The sequence below is a fragment of the Eurosta solidaginis genome, chromosome 3 (assembly GCF_040869045.1).
Source record: "Eurosta solidaginis isolate ZX-2024a chromosome 3, ASM4086904v1, whole genome shotgun sequence".
Classification (NCBI taxonomy): Eukaryota; Metazoa; Arthropoda; class Insecta; order Diptera; family Tephritidae; genus Eurosta; species Eurosta solidaginis.
Genome location: NC_090321.1, coordinates 117,447,998 through 117,469,948, shown reverse-complemented (window position 1 = coordinate 117,469,948; position 21,951 = coordinate 117,447,998).

Here is a 21,951-nt window from a genome sequence, read left to right as displayed (position 1 = left end):
TATTTCGGCGAGAAAACTCGTCATGTTATTCAATTCATAAATAAAGATAATCTCATTGAAGAAATTAAAACAGCTGTGAACCCAAATGTGGTAAACGCCATACATTGCGCTTTGCCAATACTGGCCAGCATACAACATGAACTTATAAGGTGCTTGCCGGCAACAAAGTTCTGGCACTGTAAAAATATGGTGACCGACATTGTAAATAAAGACGAACAGAGGGAGATTGTTCTTGCCGAACATAATCGAGCTCACAGAGCTGCCCAGGAGAATGTCAAGCAAATGCTTCGTGATTATTACTTCCCAAAAATTACCAAACTGGCAAACGAAGTGGTCGCGAATTGTAAGATCTGCAGTAAGGCCAAATACGATAGGCACCCACGAAAGCAGGAGTATGGTGTAACACCGGTCCCATCCTATACCGGAGAAATTTTGCACATTGACATATTCTCAACAGATAAAAAATACTTTTTGACATGTCTCGACAAGTTTTCGAAATTTGCTGTGGTACAGCCTATACCATCTCGAACAATCTCAGATATAAAATACCCAATTATTCAACTAATGAATATATTCCCAGGGACAAAGACTGTTTATTGTGATAACGAGGCCTCTTTAAATTCTGAAACGATAACCTCGTTACTAAAAAATAGCTTCAATGTTGACATCGTCAACGCGCGACCTCTTCATAGCACCTCGAATGGGCAGGTTGAACGCCTCCATAGTACACTTTTGGAGATAGCCAGATGTCTGAAATTGGACAGAAAAATCTGCGAGACGACAGACCTTATATTACTGGCAACAATTGAATACAACCGAACGATTCATTCAGTGACCAATGAAAAACCGATTGATATAGTTCACGCTACACCAACCGACATGAAAAATGAGATAACCATGAAAATAACGAAAGCACAACAAGCACAATTGGAAAGAAATAATCCTTCCAGACAGAATAGGGTGTTCGACGTAGGGGAACGCGTACTAGTAAAGACGAATAGACGACTGGGAAATAAACTGTCCCCTTTATATGTCGAAGAAAGGATTGAGGCAGATCTAGGAACCACGGTTCTCATAAAAGGGAGGGTGGTCCATAAGGACAACCTGAGATGAAAACCGTGGAATATCTTTCAATATTATAAGGTAAATTAAAAGAAGGTTATTTTCCCCCATCTTTCAGGATCCCCATTATGATGCTCTCCATCCAAACGGCAATAGCAAAATTGACGGACTACTCGACTTCCGATTATATACCGATCCAGGATGGCGACGTAATAGTTTGGACACACTTCGGCTATCTTAAGCATAGCACCAATCTTACGGTATATAAAGAAATAGCAGAAGAAACGAAAGGACTAACAACGCATTTCCCCTTATCCCATATGAGAATGCTACTCGACTCAGACATTTCACACATAAAAGTTCTTTTAACAACACTGGACATTCACCATAGACAGGCTAGTAGTATTAACATTTTAGGTACTGCTCTAAAGGTGATTGCAGGAACACCCGACTTCGAAGACTCTGAAAACTTAAAATTTCGGCAGCAAGAGCTAATAGAATCAGAGGGACATCAGATAGAAATAAACACAAGGATACAGGAAAAATTAAACCAGCTAACGGAAACAGTTAACAAAATTATTAAAAACGCAAAGGCTGTACAGATCGATACTCATCATTTGTACGAAACGCTGCTTGCGCGAAATAGAATCCTTATAACCGAAATCGAGACTTTAATTTCAACCATAACCCTTGCAAAGATAGGAATCATAAATCCCCTGATGCTAAACTCGGAAGATGTAAAAAATATTTTTGAGGCACGCTCTACAAATACAACAATTACTGACCTAATGGAGGTATCATATATCAAAGCCCTTTTAGATGGGAGCCTTCTGCATTTCATAATAAAGTATCCTAAACCTACATTAGTTTGTAAGAAAATTATTATTTTCCCTGTTCAACACAATGGAACTATCCTGCACCTTGGGAACAACAACAACGTTGCTGACTGTGGGAATCAAAATTTGGCGATTGGGAACTGCAACACAACACTCACAACAACTTTTTGCAAAAGATTGCAGCATCCCACATGCGCACAACAGCTGTATTCGAATAATGTTGCTCACTGCAGTACTTGCCCTAGCAACCTTGAACCTATTACTGTGGTTGACGATGGCATTATCATTATAAACGATAACACCGCTTTGATTAAAACTGGCGAAGACTCCGAAAAAACAATAAGGGGAACTTATTTACTTTCCTTCGACGATGAAGTTTACGTTAACGGATCTAACTTTGTAAACCGAAACGGCATGTTAAAGAAATTACCAGGGCCAGCTGCGACCGTTCTCCTTAATATCACCAACCATCAAGAAGTATTGAGTCTTCCATACCTTCACAGGATAAGTATGGAAAATCTGCGCTTTATCGCAAAAATTGAATCAAGAACTATGACGGGGCCAACAATATCAGGCTTCGCTAGCATTATATTGATTATCGTTTGTTACACTCTAGTTAAAATATGGCAGAGGAGAAGGAAAAGACGCCAATGCCAAGACCTTCAGCATGTCATTGATAACTTTAAGAAGTCCGTGGACGGCCTTCACTTAGAAGGGGAGGAGTTAACACAAGCTAATGCTTCTCAATAATTCTGTCCGCGCATGGCCTGTGTCAGCGAATATCCATTCTCACGCTGACGGATAGCCACAACGATTGCGTAACATGAGCAGTGCTATGAAACAACAATTTGCGCGCATGGCCTGTATCAGCGAATATCAGTTAACACAAGCGAATGCTTCTCAATAATTCTGTCCGCGCATGGCCTGTGTCAGCGAATATCCATTCTCACGCTGACGGATAAGCCACAACGATTGTATAACATGAGCAGTACTATGAAACAGCAATTTGGCCTGTGTCAGCGAATATCCATTCTCACGCTAGCAGGTGCAGCTCAACGCTGGCAGCGATTAAGAACGCAAGCGTCTGTGTTGCTTTGGCTGCCTTCAAGACTAAGGTGCAGGGTTTTTAAGTAGGCACTTTAGAATGTAAGTTCAGTTAGTTTTTGGCATGACAATGAATAAAACGTATTATTGTAATAAACTCTAAATTGCAAATGACTTTTAATGGATTACCATGAAACGGTAAAACTTATACAAGTATCGACCACACACAGCGACCCAAATAAATTATTCTGAACCCAGCTTGAGTTAAAAATCATACAAACATACCGACACAGATGGCACATATCTGTTTACGTTTGTCAACCCTAATTGTTAACGCGTCACACTGACGAACACACGTATCGATTAGCGTGACTGATCGATATTGTCGGCTCGTCAATGTGACTGCCAAAATAATGACATTACATTATAGGTCAATGTAATAATATGCTGATTCAGCATACAGGCATTAGGAATGTGGATACTTTTAGTTTGTGTTAGTGTAATTATTTATATGTAAGATAAGAAATTTGGTATGAAAAAAAAATGCATTTCTCCAATAAAGTCAATAATATTCTTACGCTACACATCGGCGTTTCTCTTTACTTATTTTAAATATTACTGTGGTGAGTTTGAACTTAGGGTGGCATTACATCACCCTCCTTTGGGAAGGAGAAGTCGGCAAGGTGATCAATTCTGCTGGCTTCTTCTTACCCGAAATTATTTAATGTAAAATATGTTATATGAATGTAACATACATCAGCCTATGTTCAAATTAATAAAAATTTTTATGCACTTATTTAATATGTAAAATAATTTCAATTAATGAAAATTAAATTTATCTATACAATGTTATTGAACTTATTTAATGTTTAATATGTTAAATAGTTTTAATTAAAGATAATTATATTTATTTATACAATGTTATTGAAAATTTTCTTTGCATTGCAATATGCAAATACTATTTATATGATATATGTATAAAATGTTGATAAAAGAATTCAGTTAATTTTGTTTTTGTTTTTAATGAGTTTTGTACTATTAGTTAAAGAATTTTTTTGTAAAGTTTAAAGTATTGTTAACTTATAATATAGTCTTGTTTTTGTTTTTTTTCGTTTGGTTACAATTTCATTTATCTTAAATGCTTAATATATTTATCTCATGTTTTGAAACTAGGAGTTTTTGTTATGCCAGTTGGCATATTTGAAGATAAGTATATAAATATGAGTATTCGTGTTTTTCTTATTAGTTACGTATCTAAGCATTTTTCCGTTTTTTTTTGTTTAAATTTGAAGCAAAACTTATTATGATTATTTTTGTATAAGAAAAATTTTAGATGCAAATTTACTTTTATATAAATAATATAATTTTTTTTAGAATTTCAGCTTTCTGGATTTATATAATTCATCATTAAATCACATATGCTTATGGTTTAACTTTTAGCTATTAAGTCGTATGTTTACATCTTATATTTATTTATAAATTTGATACATCTCAAGTGTTTGTTTTATTTTTTGTTTATTTGGCATAGAAATGCGTTTCATACTAGCAAGCTAGTTACTATTTATGTATTACAATTCTATATTTGTAAATTTTGTATTTGTAAATAAAGGGGAGTCGCCTAAAGTTATTTATTGTACCTTTTGTACCCGATTTTTGTGAACAGTTTTTAATTTTTCCTTTTCTGTATCAAAAACTTTTACATTCGCCCCATCTATTTCTTTAACTACATACGGACCCTGATATATACTTGCATGTTTATCGCGTGGTTCTTTTTGTATTAGAACCTAATCGTTGGCGGACAGGCATGTTTGTCATAATAATATTTATTTCGAAATTTATGTTTGTTCAAAAGTTCTTGTGCCAATATGTGCGATTTTTGCATGCGGCATTTCACCTCTGTCACGTAATTCTCTACAGCATAAATTGGATATATTTTTGCTTTTTGAAGTTCACTAGGTAAAATGGGTTTTTTACCGAATACTAATTCGAAAGTTGTAAATTCATTATCGAAAACTGTATTCGAAGTGGTATTTTCAAAGAACGTGAAATACTTCAAGTAAGTGGCCCAGTCTGACAAGGTATCATTAAGATATGGACGCAAGTATTCGTTAAATACTCGATGGTTTCGTTCGATTGAACCTAGCGTCTCATGATAATGCGCTGTGGAAAAATCGTGTTTGATTTTTAAAGTTTTGTCAGCTCTGAGAACAATTCGTTTTTATATTCCGTGCCTAGATCAGATCTGATAGAATTCATTGGACCATATGTTAGAATAAAATACTCGAAAACTGCAGAAGTTATTGTTTTCGAACTTTTATCCGGAACCGCTACTGTTACTAAGTACTTTGTTAAATCGCAAATTATGCTAACAACGAACCTGTTACCATATTTCGATTCTGCCGACAGTCCTATTGTATCAATGATTACTATTTCAAAAGATTTACAAGGCGTTGGTGTTAACACTAGCTTTTCTTTAGTTTTTAGTTTAACTTTGTTTAATAAGAAGTGTTGGCAATTTTTCACAAATTTCGCGATGTCTCGGGTCATGCTATTCCAATAAAATTTAGTACGAACTTTTGCGTACAGCTTTTTAACACCACAATGTCCACCTGAGATGGCATCGTTGTGATAAATTTTCATAATTTTGAGTGTTTTGTCTTCCGTTTTTATGATCTCTACAGGGTCGGTCAGTATTATCTCTAACGTCTTTAATATTTTGTTTCTATTTTGTTTTAACTTTAAAATAGTACAATATTTGAAATATAAATCGTGTTTTGGCCATTCTATCTTATTAATACCGTGATTGTCGGCTTCGAATTGTAACCTCGGCAACTCATCTAGATTTCTTATTTCGTTAGCAATCTCAGTATTAACTAGTTAACATTTTTTATGTTTTATATGCGCGTGAATTTGTAATTTTGAAATTTTAGTTTTCTCATCATAGAAAATTGTGGATCTAATACGTGGAATTTTGTTAGAAAATTTAAATGAAAATTTGTCATAAACCGTGACTGTCTGTATCGTGTTGTCCGAGTCGTTAGAAATAGTTTGTAAATTTGTATCAGATTGTTGTTTTGACATAGACCGTGTTTTTACCGCAAGAATTTGTTTAGTCGAGTCCTTTATTTCGCCAAATGAGATGCGTGAGAGTGCGTCAGCACCAACATTACTTTTTCCTTTGATATACTCTATTGTGAAGTTGTACTCGGCTAGTTCGAGACGTTTCCTTGCTAATTTTGAGGTCGGATCCTTCATATTAAACAAATAAACCAAGGGTTTATGATCTGATTTTACGAGAAAGTTGGTTCCATAAATATATGGTCTAAATTGCTTTATCGCAAAATATATCGCTAATAACTCTAACTCAATAAATGGTTTCTTTTGCTCCGCCTTATTGAATGATTTAGACGCAAAAGAAATGGATAAATCGTTATCTTCATTAAACTGACTCAGTATAGCACCACAACCTGCCTTGGATGCATCGTCCGTAATTATAAACTGTTTTTTGAAATCTGGATATTGTAGTAGCTGTCGTGAGTTAAAGCGGATTTTAATGATTGTAATGCGTTTTCACAAGCACTGTCCCAATTAAAGTCTACCTTTTTCCTATTCAAGCGGTTTAAAGGTGCTGCCAGAGAAGCAAACTTAGGTATAAACCTTCGATAGTAATTCACAAACGCTACAAAGCGTGGCACAGCGTCTTTGTCGGTTGGTTTTGTATATTTATTAATTCGTGCCCAAAAAGGTTACTTCTGGTCTAAGAAAATGACATTTATTAGGATTTAATTTAAGGTTAAACTTCCTACATGTGCTGAAGACTTGAGACAAATTTTTAATGTGATGTTCTTCGCTACATCCAATCACTATAATGTCATCCACATACAAAAAAGCTACGTTAGGAGGAATGCCTGAAAAAGCAATCGTCATCATTCTTTCAAAAGACTTCGGTGCAACGTTTAACCCGAAAGGTAATACGTTCCATCTAAATGATCCATGGTCAGTGCTAAACGAGGTTATGTCGCGTCAGTCGGGATGAAGAGGTATTTGGTGGAAACCAGAAAAGTGGTCAAGCGTTGGAAAATATTTTGCACGGCCAAGATTCTCAATAATATCATCTACTCGAGCGAGCGGAAATTTGTCGGCTATTAGTTTTTTTTTTTATTGCGCGAAAATCTACGCACATTCTATACGCTTTTTCGCCGTTTATATCTTTCTTTGGCACAATTATAAAGGGACTATTGTAGTTTGAAAAGCTTCTTCGATTAAATCATTTTGCAATAAGTTACTAACTTGGTTGTTTATTTCTTCGCGCTCAGAGTGTGGAAGGCGATAATTTTTGATGTACACTGGCGTTGTGTCTGAAAGTCGGAGTATTTGTTCGTAGAAATTGTTTTGTCTCATTTTTTCATTATTTAACACAAAAATATCCGAATACTCTAAGCACAAATCAAGCAAATTACTAGTTTTATTTCGCTAACACGATTAGTCCAATTGTCTGTTTTTTTGATTTTGTAAACGTTATATTTAGATAGTTTTTCTGTACGAATGTTGCAACTTTTCATGTATTTAATTGTATTTGTGGTATTTATAACTTTTACGATAGGATTTTCGGTATCGATGATGCATCTTGCTGTAAAGACGCATTCGCCTATTTCTTGTGAGTCCACGAACAGTGGTTCTGGTGATTTTTCTAAGTCACCTTGGCGGAATAACACAAGAGTCACTTTCCGTACCGTGTAGAATTGGAAGTGAGACTTGTTTGCCTTTTATCCAAAAAGGAAATACTATTTGTCGCGTAGCTGATTTCGCATTGGTTTTGTTTCAAAAAGTCTTTACCTAATATGCCGTCCGACGGAATATTGAAATCGTCATTTACCACATGTAACGTATGCTTAATAAAAAAATTTAAAAAATGTAAATTTGTTGTAAACGTTCCCAAAGCAGGGACCAGATCTGAAGTAACTCCCGTAATAGTAATTATATCATTATCATTGATGGATAAATTTTTGTTAATGCATGAGATTTTAATTAATGAAATGTCGGCTTGCGTGTCGTCAAAAAGGTGCAACATTTGTTAGATCCGGTTATGTTTAATTGGATAAAGTCTGACAAATTAATATTTAAACAGTAAATGTTTTTTGTATACAAATTTTTAGAAGAATCGGTTAATCGTAAATCTCGTGCTCCCCCAGTGTTCGCTCCTGAGGGCAGGAGCGTTTAAAGCACGCACATTTGCGTTGTTACTACTCCTAAAAGTGAAAGTTCTTCGATTCGCATTATTCGCGCGATCGTTATTATTACTATTATTGTTGTTGTTGTTACCCTGATACCGGTTACCGTTTAAGGAAAGAAAATTTTGGCGTTGATTGCCACGATTTGAATTGTAAACGTTATTGAAATTTTGCCTGTAACCATTAAAGTGGAAAAATTACGACCCCGATTGCCACTTTGAAAATTTCAAAAATTGCTGTTACCGCGAGACCTGAAAGCAAGTACTTGGCGTTCCTTAACTTCGTTATACTGTCCAACTATTAATTCTGTTACGATGTCTTTGGAATCGGTAAACGAAGTAGAAGCGAGAATTGACTTAACAAGGCTTGACTTTGCGTTCAACCGGGAAACGTTTACAGTTTGCTCAACCGCCATTTCATGCGCTTTGGCGTGGGTTATATCCTCAATAATTAATGAACGCTACAACGAGTCCGCCAATTCCTTAATACGTCTAGCAAAATCAGTATAGTTGTTGTTATTTACTTGTAACGCCGCGCTTCTTCCAGCCACAACCTTCGAGTTGTCTGGTTTTATAACATTTCGTAGTGCTGTTTTTATATCATTAACAGAACGAATTTTAGTAGGTATGGCCTCGCGGGCTTTACCCTCGAGTTTCCATTTCATAAAAGAAATAAAAGTATCTGTTAAAGTTTCGTCACTGAAACCCTCAATAAAATCAATTTTGTCTATATATGATTCTAAAGAAAGTGGATCTCCACTATAAGTTTGGGGTATTTTTGAAGCGCAAAGCCAACGAAACTTTTCTTTTGTTCTAAGGTAGCCATTTCAAAAAGTTGCTCACGACCGAAACAAAAATTAGGTGAATGAGAAGTTGACGGATTTTCGCAAACCGGTAATGAATCTTTGAACATTCACAAACCTATATTTCCTTTAGGATCAAAGGTACCTTAATTTTCAGATTCGTCATCGAAAAATTCTTCGTCTGAATCGTCTTTACAAATAATACCTAATGGTTCTATTGGAACTTTGATTTCACAATTTAATCGAGAAAACCATTTAGTTAGTTGTCCTTTGCAACGTCATAACTTTACTTGAGCTTCCTTAAGGTTACACTCTGAATTATGAGCATATATATACGACACGATATCGTTGTATGCGACAATAAGAGAAACCTTGTATTCTTTTAATTTATTTACATTTGTCGACAATGGTCGATTTTGTAAAATTCGTTTAGTTATTTTAAAAAACTCTAAGCCTCTTTTCTTTAAGTTCCTTTTCGAAATCTGTCATTACAGCTCAACCTTACGAAAACGCACGTGTGAAAAATCACTTATTGAGACACCCTATACTGAATTCAGAAACAAAAGGAAATATGTATGGAATTACCCAAGGAAATATGTGTGGAAATTGTTCAAAAATGTTCGAAAATTTGAAAAAAAATGTATTCCCTACGTTAGAAGTTTAGGGAAATACCGTTTGCAAAAATCAAACTTTTGGATTCACTTTAAATCACTTTATAACATACATAACCTGTAAAGTTCACATGCAAAAGAAAATATACGTGTGTAATAATAACTGTACACATGCAAGCAAAACAAGTGTAGTATGTCCGAATAGATGTGTTTAATGTTTATGCAATATTTCCCATTTAGCATTTTACCAATTATGTAAAACAAATGTAATTTTAACACTAGTTTTAAGCAGAAGTAGTTAGTACTAATTTGAAAAGAAAAATTGTGGTTGTAAGAGTGGTTTTAGGCAAAGTAGTTTCAACAATAACTTTAAGAAAAAGTAGCTTTAGGCAAGTATAGTTGTAAATGTGAAATATGTTGAGAAAATAATTTCAACAAAATTAGTAGTATTTTTAACCAAAAGTAGTTATAGTAAAGTAGTTTTGATTAACCATTTTTTTAACTCTAACTTTAGTTAACAAAAGGGGACCTTTTTTTCCTTCTTCGCGCAAAATATTTATATAATCGAAAGGTGTTGAGTTAGCATTGAGTTAACGTAGTATTAGTCACTTAATTTAAGCTAATGTAGTTTTAAGTTCACATTAATTTAAGCAAATGTATGTAGATTTAAGTTTGTAAATTAACAGGTTTGACAAAGGTGCTTATTAGGTGCTTATTAAAGTATTCAGCACTAAAGCACTAAAGCGTGAATGTAAGTGTGTGTGTGTGTGGCGTGCTTTTCCTGCCCGTTATATGAAAAAGAAAATGGCGTTTTTCTGCGCCCACGTCCACGTGTATGGATGCCCCTTTTTAGGTGCTCCGCGCCGCACGGTCGCCATGTACAATATGTTTATATCAAGTTGTGTAATTTACCTCCAGTACTTCAGAAGACATCCCAAACGTTTGCCCAAAAATAAAATCTGGTTATTACAGTTGATGTATCGCACTCGACATGCGATATGTTGTATATATATTTAGCTTCTTTGCATTTGTCGCAGTTACATTTATGTAGGTAAGTTTGTATTGAATTTACAGAGACAATAAACATTTGTATTTATGTATCTATGAACACCACTAATGTTGTAGTAGCTTTATTAATAATATATTCTGATTAAATTCTATCTTCTTTTAAATTTTATTAACTTGACAAAAGCACAATCAGCAGGTATCTGTTTTTTCTCCGGAAATCTAATGGCCGAGCCAGTCACGCGCCGGGTTGCATTAGCCCGTGCGAGCGACACCAGCTGATGCGTGTTTAATGTGGTGAGTTTGAACTTAGGGTGTCATTACAATGAGTTTCGGGACCCGTCCGGCATTCCGTCGTGGTATTTTTGGTTTTTTTCTCGACTAATACGGGATCATTTGGGACCCTTTCGGCATCATTTCTGGACGGTTTTCGGGATCCGACCGGGACCCCGTCGGGGTCATTTCGGGATCATTTGGGGTACCTTCCGGCATCATCTCTAGATAGATCTAGGGATCCGTACGGGATCCCGTCGGGATCATTTCGGGACTATTAGGGGATTATTTGGGGACCTTTCCGGCATCATTTCTGGATAGTTTTCGGGATTCGTCCGGCGGTAATTTCGCGACTGTTTCAGGATCATTTGGGGTACCTTCCGGCATCATTTCTGGATGGTTTGCGGTATCCGTCAGGTATCTTGTCGGGATCATTTCGGGACTTTTTCAGGATCCCGTCGGAATAATTTCGGGATCATTTGGGTTCCCTTCCGGCCTCATTTCTGGATGGTTTTCAGTATCTGTTCGGGATCCCGTCGGGGTCAATTCGGGACTTTTTCGGGATCATTTGGGGTCCCTTCCGGCATCATTTCTGGATGGTTTTCGGGATCCTTCCGGGATCCCGTCGGGGTCATTTCGGCATCATTTGGAGTACCTTTTTGCATCAGTTCTAGATGGTTTTCGGGATCCGTACGTGATCCCGTCAGGGTCATTTCGGGACTTTTAAGTGATAATTTGAAGACCTTTCCGGCATTATTTCTGGATGGTTTTCGGTATCCGTTCGGGATCCCGTCGGGGTCATTTCAGGACTTGTTCGGATACATTTGAGGACCTTTCCGGCATCATAGTTGGCTAGTTTTCGGCATGTGTCCGGGATCCCGACGGGGTAATTTCGGGACTGTTTCGGGATCATTTTGGGGTAGATACTTACCGGCATCATTTCTGGATGTTTGTCGGTATCCGTTCGGGATCCCGTCGGGGCCATTTCGGGACTTATTAGCGATAGTTTGGGGTCTCTTCCGGCATCATTTCTGGATGGTTTTCGGGATCATTTGAGGTCCCTTCCGGCATCATTTCTGGATGGTTTTCGGGATCAGTCCGGGATCCCGTCGGGTCATTTCGGCATCATTTGGGGTACCTTCCGGCATCAGTTCTAGATGGTTTTGGGGATCCGTTCGGAATCCCGTCGGGGTCATCTTGGGACTTTTTCGCGACTAATAGGGGATCATTTGGGAACCCCTTCGGCATCATTTCTGGATAGTTTTCGGGATCCATCCGAGGTCCCATCAAGGTAATTTCGGGACTATTAGGGGATCATTTGGGGACCTTTCCGGCATCATTTCTGGATAATTTTCGGGATCCGTCCGGGATCCAATCAGGGTAATTTCGGGACTATTAGGGGATCATTTGAGGACCTTTCCGGCATCATATCTGGATGGTTTTCGGGATTCGTCCGGGATCCCGTCGGGGTCATTTCGGGACTTCTTCGGGGCTATTTTGGGATAGTTTGGGGTATTTTCCGGCATAATTCCTATATGGTTTTCAGGATCCTTCCGGGAACCCGTCGGGGTCATTTCATTATTATTATTATTATTCTTTATTCGGTCTATGATAACAATATTTACAGACTAGAAATGTACAGGAAATTACTTACTGACTAAATAGGCTGGAATTGAGTACTAGGAATAAAATGAAGTAATCTTATAGACGAACTGGGATCTCGGCATTGCGAAATCGAGATCAAGCAGTTTGTAAATATTGTTAATTTCACTGACAGCCCTAGTAATGGGCGCGAGTTAGTGGTAATTAGATTTAACTGTAGTAAGATGGAAAGGGTGGTGGGAACGTAGGATGCCATTTGGGACATTGAAGCAAAGTTGATCGAGCAGATTCACGCAATCAATTCAGCTATTAACAATGTCGAAAATGAACATTATCGAATGGATTGTGCGCTTACTAGAGAGAGATTTCAAGTTTATGAGCAAACACCGTGCAGTATAGGATGGAAAGGGAACGACGAAATGAAGTGGATAGAGAGAAAAGCGAGTAAAGCTACGTTGTACATGCTCGATTCTGTCCGAATGAGAACTATATAATGGGTCCCAGATAATTGAAGCGTACTCCAACTTAGACCGGGCAAGACAAGTAAAAAGGGATTTTCTTGTATAGGGATCTTTAAAGTCTTTCGCATAACGCTTCAAAAACCCAAATTCGAAAAGACCTTAGGGATAACTGTATTCACATGACTGACAACGGTAAAACCTGAGTCAAACAGAAAATACCTCAATTGAGGAGAGTTGAGTGTTAAGAATCGAGTAACTTGAATTTATACGATTACGCGTACGCGACAAGGTTAAATGAAAGCGTTTTTTTACGTTAAGCAACAGCTTGTTTTTGAGACTCCAATCAGTAAGATTGTTGAGTTTATTTTGTAGCCGAAGCGCGTCAGCCATGCAGGTAACTCTAGAATACAATTTTAAGTCATCATCATAGAGAAGAAATTGCCAGTGATTAAAGCAGGACCGGATATCATTGATAAGCAGAACAAAAAGAAGCGGACCTGGAATACTACCCTGCGGTACTCCGCACACAAAAGAGCAAGGCGCAGTACCAGCGATTTCCACAAACGTTGTTCTGTTCGTGAGGGAGGATCGCAACCACAGAAGAAAGACTGAATGGAAACCAAGGAGCTCAAGCTTGTGTAATAAAATATCACGAGAGACTGTATCGAAGGCTTTAGAGAAATCGGTGTAAATGTTATCCACCTGAGATCCACTCTTAAAGGCCGATAAACAGTACTCTGAAAAAACCGCAAGATTGGTTACGGTGGAACGACCACAGACAAAACCATGTTGGTTAGGATCAATAATTTCTTTAACTGCGAAGAATAACTTATCTTTTACCACCTTTTCAAAAAGTTTTGAGAAGGTGATTAAATTTGAGATTGGACGGTAATTTCTGACATCATTCTTGTTACCAGGTTTGTGGATGCGTGTAATTGAGCTCACCTTCCATTTGACGATGAAACTACCGGAGGAAAGGGAAAGGTTAATTATCTGAGATAAAGGGAAAGCTAGGGATGAGCAGCATTTCTTAAGAAAAAAAGAGGTGGGGCTATCGGAATTATTTTTATAAGACAGTTTTAAAGCAGAGATACCATTCTGTATATCTAAGTAAGTGATGCAAAATGCGCAAAAAAAAACGCTATGCGAACCAAGATAATCGGTACTCCGGAGGTAATATAAGTGCCAACGCAAGCATTACTTACAAAATTGGACTTCAAAAAATCAGCAAAGAGAATTACGCTGTCATGCAGAGAAGAGGAGGAAAGACCATCCAGAGTCATACAGCTAGGGATATTCGAGCATCCTTTCTTAGACAGGATGAAGTTCCAGAATGCTTTGGGATTGGACTTTAACTCATCCTCATAGCGAGATATATAATTGTTATAAAGAGTTTTATCAAGTTCAATGAATTCTTTAATTCTCTGAAGCTAAAATCGTTTGTGGATATAAAAGGTTTATAATATTGTAACGAATTTACTTGCAAACCCTCTTATTTCCCTTCTGCTAAGTTCGAATCACTAACTGTTGAATAAATAACTCCAATATTGAATAATGGAAAAATGGCCTTTATTAAAGTACTTCACAATAACACTTATACTTTCCAACTAGCTGGCTTAATAACCAAACTGATTGATAGCTCAAATGAAAACTGACTTTCAAAATAATAATGCTATGGCTCGGTAGATAGCGTCTTAATCGAAACTGCTTGATAGCTCAAATCAAACTGAATTCCAGCGCCTCTACATTTGCTGCCTTTTATACTCTCTGATTTCAAAGTTCGCATCTTCTAGGCGCTTCCAGAATCTATTAGTTGCCATCAGCTCTCAAACTTCTCAGCTGTAACTACAATTGCACGATTTTATAGCTTCTCTCATTGCATACTTTCAGGAGTATCTCTGATATATGCATGTGTTTGTGAATTGACTCTCCGCTGCTCGTATACGTACATGGTACATATGTGTAGACGTAATTATTGTTTCCTTTATGTAGATACATAATGATTGAATTATTGATGTGAATTCACGTCACTGCTTAGCATCGGCCTAGAGATAGCAGCACCCCTTAGTTTTGCTAATATTCGTAACACTGCTCTCCACCTAAGTCTGATCGTCCCGATCAGACAAATCTCCAGATCTAAACGTCGCTAGCATCTCCAGATGTACCACTTTTCTACTCCGTGGTTTCCCAGTGGTTTATATGCGGTAGATGGTATCACTGATCTTCTTCACAACTTTGTAGGGGCCTTCCCCACTGCACCGAATCTTGGATGGATGAGGGTTGTTTAACAGTACCAAATCTCCCTCCAAGAAACCTTACGAATTGTTGTTCTCATTGTACCTGCGTTTCATCTTACTACTCATTATTCTTGATGGTTCCCTCGCACTCAGTTGTTTAGTCAATGAACTTCTTCGCAGAGCTTGCACTTGACGGATTGACTTTGCATCATCATTATCGTCTGGACGTTTCACAAGAGTAGTGCGCGCTGGCTTGAAACCACCCTTGCATTCTTTCTGAAAAATTCTTTCAGTTGTTTTAGTGCGTCCACTAGGGTTTGTCGATGCCGGTCTTTCTTTCGCAGGTACTTTTAATTTCGCTTTATTCGATCCATCAACCTTTTCTTTTGACTTTCGTGGCCTTTGTCGAGTCTTCTCCACCATTACTCGATTACTACTGAACCCTCTCTCCAACTTGAAGTTAAGTGGTATATCCTGGTTCTCATAACGCATCACCCTTCTCTGCATATCGATCTTGATGTCATGGTCAACCAAGAAGTCCACTCCCAATATGACTTCTTCAACGATCTTCGCCACAACGAATTTGTGTAGAACCGTGACCTTTCCAATCAAGACTTCACATATCACTTCTATCTGACCTTGGTTATACACGCCAATGACCGTATGCAACCTTGCTCCAGGTAACGGTTTTATTCTCCTGTTGACCAAGTCAGATCGGATCAAGGAATGAGATGCGCCCGTATCTACAGTCAGTACACGTTCTTTACCATCCACATTCCCTCTGACGGTAAGACTGCTCAATTTTCTACCAATTTGCAACACAGATATCACAGGACATTGAATAGCCGGATCTAGCTCTCGATCTCTACCTCTTACTTGCTCTTGCTCATCTCCTCCAGCTTAGCGTTTACGGCCACCCACATTGTTGGAACTATTAGGACCAAGATCGCAATGACGTGCAATGTGACCGGACTTCCCGCATTTGAAGCATTTGATAACTTTTTCACTCCGCTTTTGCGATCCTTTCAGCGCCTCCAATATTGCGTCTACCCACTCTGGCCTTTCTACTTCCACACGGCGTGCTTTGAAAACTGGCTTACACAGAAGCGACGCTGTTTCCTGAATCAGAGCTTGTGACACCGTTTCTGCGAATGTTGGCTTTTGGTTTGCGTATGTAGCTCGCTTTGTTTCGACGTCCCGTATGCCATTTATAAAGCTCTAAATCTTTACCCTTTCAGTGTATTCCACGGTTGCGTCCGCATTCGCTAAATGTGCTAGCGTTTCAATATCCGACGCAAACTCTTGGAATGTTTCACCAGGCCTCTGGAAGCGGTTCAGCAACTCCATTTGGTATATCTGTATCCTATGCTCAGTTCCGTATCGTCTCTCTAGAGCGCCCATCAATGCTTCATAACAGTTCCGTTCGCCCTCTGGAATGGTTTGTAAAATCTCAGCTGCAGGCCCTTTCAACGCTTCATAACAGTTCCGTTCGCCCTCTGGAATGGTTTGTAAAATCTCAGCTACAGGCCCTTTCAACGCCATGAACAGTGCAGCAACTTTATCTTCAGCATTCCAGTTGTTCACTGCTGCGGTCTTCTCAAACTGAATCTTAAACACCTGGAAAGGAACAGAACCGTCAAAGGATGGTGTTTTTACCTTTGGATTGCTTGCTGAAACAGCTGGGCGATTTAGTTGTAACTGCTCCATACGACCTTTTAAATCATCTACTTCTGCCTGAGATTGAGCCATTTTTGCATCGTGCGCTTCCAGTTTTGATGATACCTGTTCCAAAATTTCTGCCGCCATTTCAGATATACGTGCGTCTTGCGCTTCCAATTGAGGAGCCATATATGTCTTTTGGTCTTCCGGTTGAGATGACACTTGCGACGTCATTTCTGTTCTTCGAGGTGTGTTTCCATCTTGGATGTTATCTGTGTCGACATTTCTGACATACGCGTTTCTTGTGCTTCAATCTTCGATGCTAATCGTGTCTCTTGAGATTCCATCTGTGATGACATATACGTTTTCTGTTCTTCTAGTTGAAATGACATATACGTTTTCTGTTCTTCTAGTTGAGATGACATATACGTTTTCTGTGCTTCTAGTTGAATGACATTGTCGATGTTTGAGCAGATATTGCAGCCAAAATCATGTTGAAGTCTGTGCTCGTAACTGTCTGCGACGTTTCGTTTTTCTCTTAAATTTTTGTTGTTGTCTCGTCCCCATCAGGATAAAAGGCATACTCGTCCACATCAATTCGTTCTGCTTCCATTGCCTCTCGTAGCCGTGCCTGAAGTTCGAGTTTAACGCCGCTTGTATTCAATCCACGGCTCTCCAACTCCTTCTTTAGTTGCTGGATCTTCAATTCACTGAACTTTGCCATGTCCTTGTTGTACTCTGGAATTTATTCAACAATTCCTCTTCTGACACCAATTGTAACGAATTTACTTGCAAACCCTCTTATTTGCCCTACGGATAAGTTCGAATCCCTAAACTGTTGAATAAATAACTCCAATACTGAATAATGGAAAAATGGCCTTTATTAAAGTACTTCACAATAACACTTATACTTTGCAACTAGCTGGCTTAATAACCAAACTGATTGATAGCTCAAATGAAAACTGACTTTCAAAATAATACTGCTATGGCTCGCTAGATAGCGTCTTAATCGAAACTGCTTGATAGCTCAAATCAAAATGAATTCCAGCGCCTTCACATTTGCTGCCTTTTATACTCTCTGATTTCAACGTTCGCATCTTCTAGGCGCTTCCAGGATCTACTAGTTGCTATCAGCTCTCAAACTTCTCAGCTGTAACTACAATTGCACGATTTTATAGCTTCTCTCATTGCATACTTTCAGGAGTATCTCCGATATATGCATGTGTTTGTGCATTGACTCTCCGCTGCTCGTATACGTACATGGTACATATGTGTAGACGCAATTTTTCGTTTATGTAGATACATAATGATTCAATTATTGATGTGAATTCACGTCACTGCTTAGCATCGGCCTAGAGATAGCAGCACCCCTTATTGATTGTGTAATTGTAGGAAATGTACAAAACTGAAGGGATACAAAGAGCGGCACATGGTGCATATGAGATTTACAGATAAGGAAATTACACTCTTGTAACTGAAAGATCAAGTTCTCATCAATGAATAAAAGATCAAGGAAGTTACCAAGCATGTTGGGAATATAATTAATTTGGGATAGATTAATGCTGGAAAGACTATCTAGAACATGGATCTCATTGTGGAAGGCTAGCATTAGAGGCAGTTAAGACACCGTTCATAAGCAGGTCAGACCAAACGATCTTATTTAAGTTAAAATCACCGAGTATGCAAAAGTGGTCATCTTCATGATTTTCATAGATATGTAAAATGTTATTGATATGGAGTGTATATAAGTCTTCAGAACTATTTGGCGGAATGTAAGATACTCAGATAAACAAGCTACCAAAGGTGCCGAATTTCGGAAACACAGTTGATCTAAAAGCGAATCTGCGTTTCCAAGAGCGACGACTTACGACCTAAACGCACGTTTTAAGACACCCCCACCCCTACTATAGCCTGTTTTTTGCACATCTCTATCCTTACGATAAATATGAAAAATATTCGGATCAAAAAACTCTGTATCAAAAAAGTCACTAGTTAACCATGTTTCAACTAGCACAAAAATATCGAACTCACACCGAGACGTGAATAAAAATACTTCTTTAGCCTTAGTACGCATTTCAGAGATATTTTGGTAATAAATTTAACTACGCTGTTATTTAAGTCGGTCACTTCAGTTCCTTGGGACGTTACGAAATGGCTGGACGTTTATCCTAGTTGGCCATAGGTTGGGATCTAGAAGCAGACTGTAGAAGTCGGGAGACACGCCCAGTTTAAAATTAATCTTCCGTAGACTCTGAAGCGGTGTGTCTTTCTTAACTAATTTGTGGCAAGAAATAAAGTGATCATCGATACCAGAATGCTTTTTCACATAATCAACAATCATATATTTATCAAGGATAAATGCACCCATTTTCTGATTACGGCTACTTCTAGCTCTGTTGAAGCATTTCGACCAACCACACGATTATTAAGACTGTTGAGATGCTTTAGTGGTTTGCAAATTAATAACAGTTGCCTCTTCTATGTTATTAGAATGTTGAGAGATCGGAGTCAAGGTAGAAGCGCCAAAGAGAATATCGACCGCAGAGTTATCAGAAATATACGGCACTGTAGGAAGAGCATGTGATGCAGATGCCGACACCGGGGCGTTGTTGTTGGGAAAAATTGCATTAAATGCGACGTTGGCAGCAGGAACCGACGAGAAAGTGGAAAGCGATGATGGCATAATAGCATTGCACGCAGCAGATATGTTATTGTTTTTGTTTCGGGGTGGCTTTTTTAAATTTTTTAAATTTGTTTCATCCGGAAAACCAGTAAGTAAGACCTGAAGTCCTTTGATGCCACTTGCCAGCGCAGTTATCAATTCGTCTTTCTGTGCTATACTTCAGTGTAATACGGAAAAACAATCAAGCATGCTATCCATTTTTTTCAGCTGGTTGTCATTATCTGATTTTAGATCAGTAATGAGGGTATTAATACTCGCGTTCTCTTTAAGAAGAGCAGCAAATGTATTAGCTGTTGTTCTTTGACTCAATTGCTCACTATTATTGTTGATGTAGTTGGCGTTAGTATGCTCGTTAATGTTGATGTTGTTGTTGACGTTGATATGAATGTTATTACTGGTGGTGGCGTTGGTATGCTCATTATTATTATTGTTGTTATTGATGTTGTTGTTACTGCCGTTGACTTGCAAATTATTATTATTGATATTGACGCTGTTGTTGTTGTTGTTGTTTTACAGCGAAGGCATTTCAGCCTCACAATGAGCGACAGCACAATCGCCACAAATATAAATTTCATCGGCACTTTTAAAGTAAGTCAAATCAGCAGCCAAAGTGCCAACAACACCCTGCAGGTGAAATACCTCCTTATACCTCTCGCACTGCACACTGGTTTGCGCGAGTTCAACTCTTTGTCCACAGAAGCCTTATATTGTTTGTGTAGAATACGAAGACAGACCAAACTGTCAAAACAAATTGATTATAAGTTTCTGTAGTGCACAAATTGTTTTATTATTATTATTTTAATTATTTATATTTATTTATTTGTTTAATTTAAATGTAATAATTGAAATTGTAATAATTTTTTTCTTTTGTTGTCACAAAAACTATATTTGTATTGCACAAATTATAAAGAAGATTAAAAACGAGAATCAAAATAAACACAGAGCTCGAGTGAAACACGTCCATACGCAGCGAAGTCGGAATGTTTAGGGACTTTTCGGGACTTTTTCTCGACTAATACGGGATCATTTGGGGCTCTTCCGGCATCATTTCTTGATGGTTTTCGGGATCCGTCCGGGATCCCATCAGGGTCATTTCGGGCCTAGTAGGGGATAATTTGGAAAATTTCCGACATAATTTCTGGATAGTTTTCGGGATCCGTTCGGGATCCCGTTGGGGTAATTTCAGGACTATTTCGACATCATTTCTAGATGGTTTTCGGGATCCGTCCAGGATCCCGGCGGCGTCATTTCGGGACTTTTTCTCGACTGATACGGGGTTTTTTGGGGACCCTTTCGACACCATTTCTGGATGGTTTTCGGGATCCTTTCGGCATCCAGTCAGGGTAATTTCGGGACTATTAAGGGATCATTTGAGGACCTTTCCGGCATCATTTCTGGATAGTTAGTCGGGGTCATTTCGGGACTATTTCGGGATCATTTGGGCTATTTTCCGGCATCATTTCTGTAAGGTTTCGGGATCCGTCCGGGATCCCGTCGGGGTCAATTCGTGATTTTTTTCGGGATCATTTGGGGTCTCTTCCGGCATCATTTGTGGATAGTTTTGGGGATCCGTTCAGGATCCCGTCAGGGTAATTTTGAGACTATTATGGGATCATGTGACGACCTTTCCGGCATCATATCTGGATAGTATTCGGGATCATTTCGGGACTTTTTCGGGACTATTTCAGGATTATTTGGGGTATTTTCCGGCATCATTTCTGGATGGTTTTCGGGATCCTTCAGGAATTCCGTCAAGGTCATTTCGGGACTTTTGCGGGTTTTCAGGTTTCGTCAGGGTAATATCTGGACATATCCGAGGCTATTTCGGGATCACTTTGGGACCCTCCAAAGATCATTTCGGGATTTGTCCGGGATCCCGTCAGGGTCATTTAGGGATCCATTTGAGATCTCGTCAGGGTCATTTCGGAACTTCTTCGGGACTATTTCGGGATCATTTCTGGATGGTTTTGGAGATCCGTCTGGGATCCCGTTGGGGTCATTTCGGCAATTTTTCGCGGCTAATACGGGATCATTTGGGGACCGTTTAGGGGTCATTTCGTGAATTTTTCGGTATTATTTCGGAATAATTTGGGGACCCTTCCGGCATCATTTCTTGATGGTTTGCCGGATCCAGCAGGGTCATTTTGGGACCATTTTGGGATCTTTTGTGGATCCTTCCGAGATCGTTTCTGGCCCATATATTTCAATTTCGCCTTTCGGACGGGGCCGCGGATAAAGGTTAGTGTATTATAAATGGGAAAGTTTGGATGTTTGTGTGTCCAGATGTTTGTCTTTGTGCATCAATCACGCAAGAACGGCTGGACGGATTTGGATGAAATTTGGCACATATATAGCCAATAGTCTAGAAGGATCTACTGGCTATATTTCTTTGAAAAAGGGGGTGGTCCCCGCCCCCTATGAACAGTCATAATTTAATTATTGTAT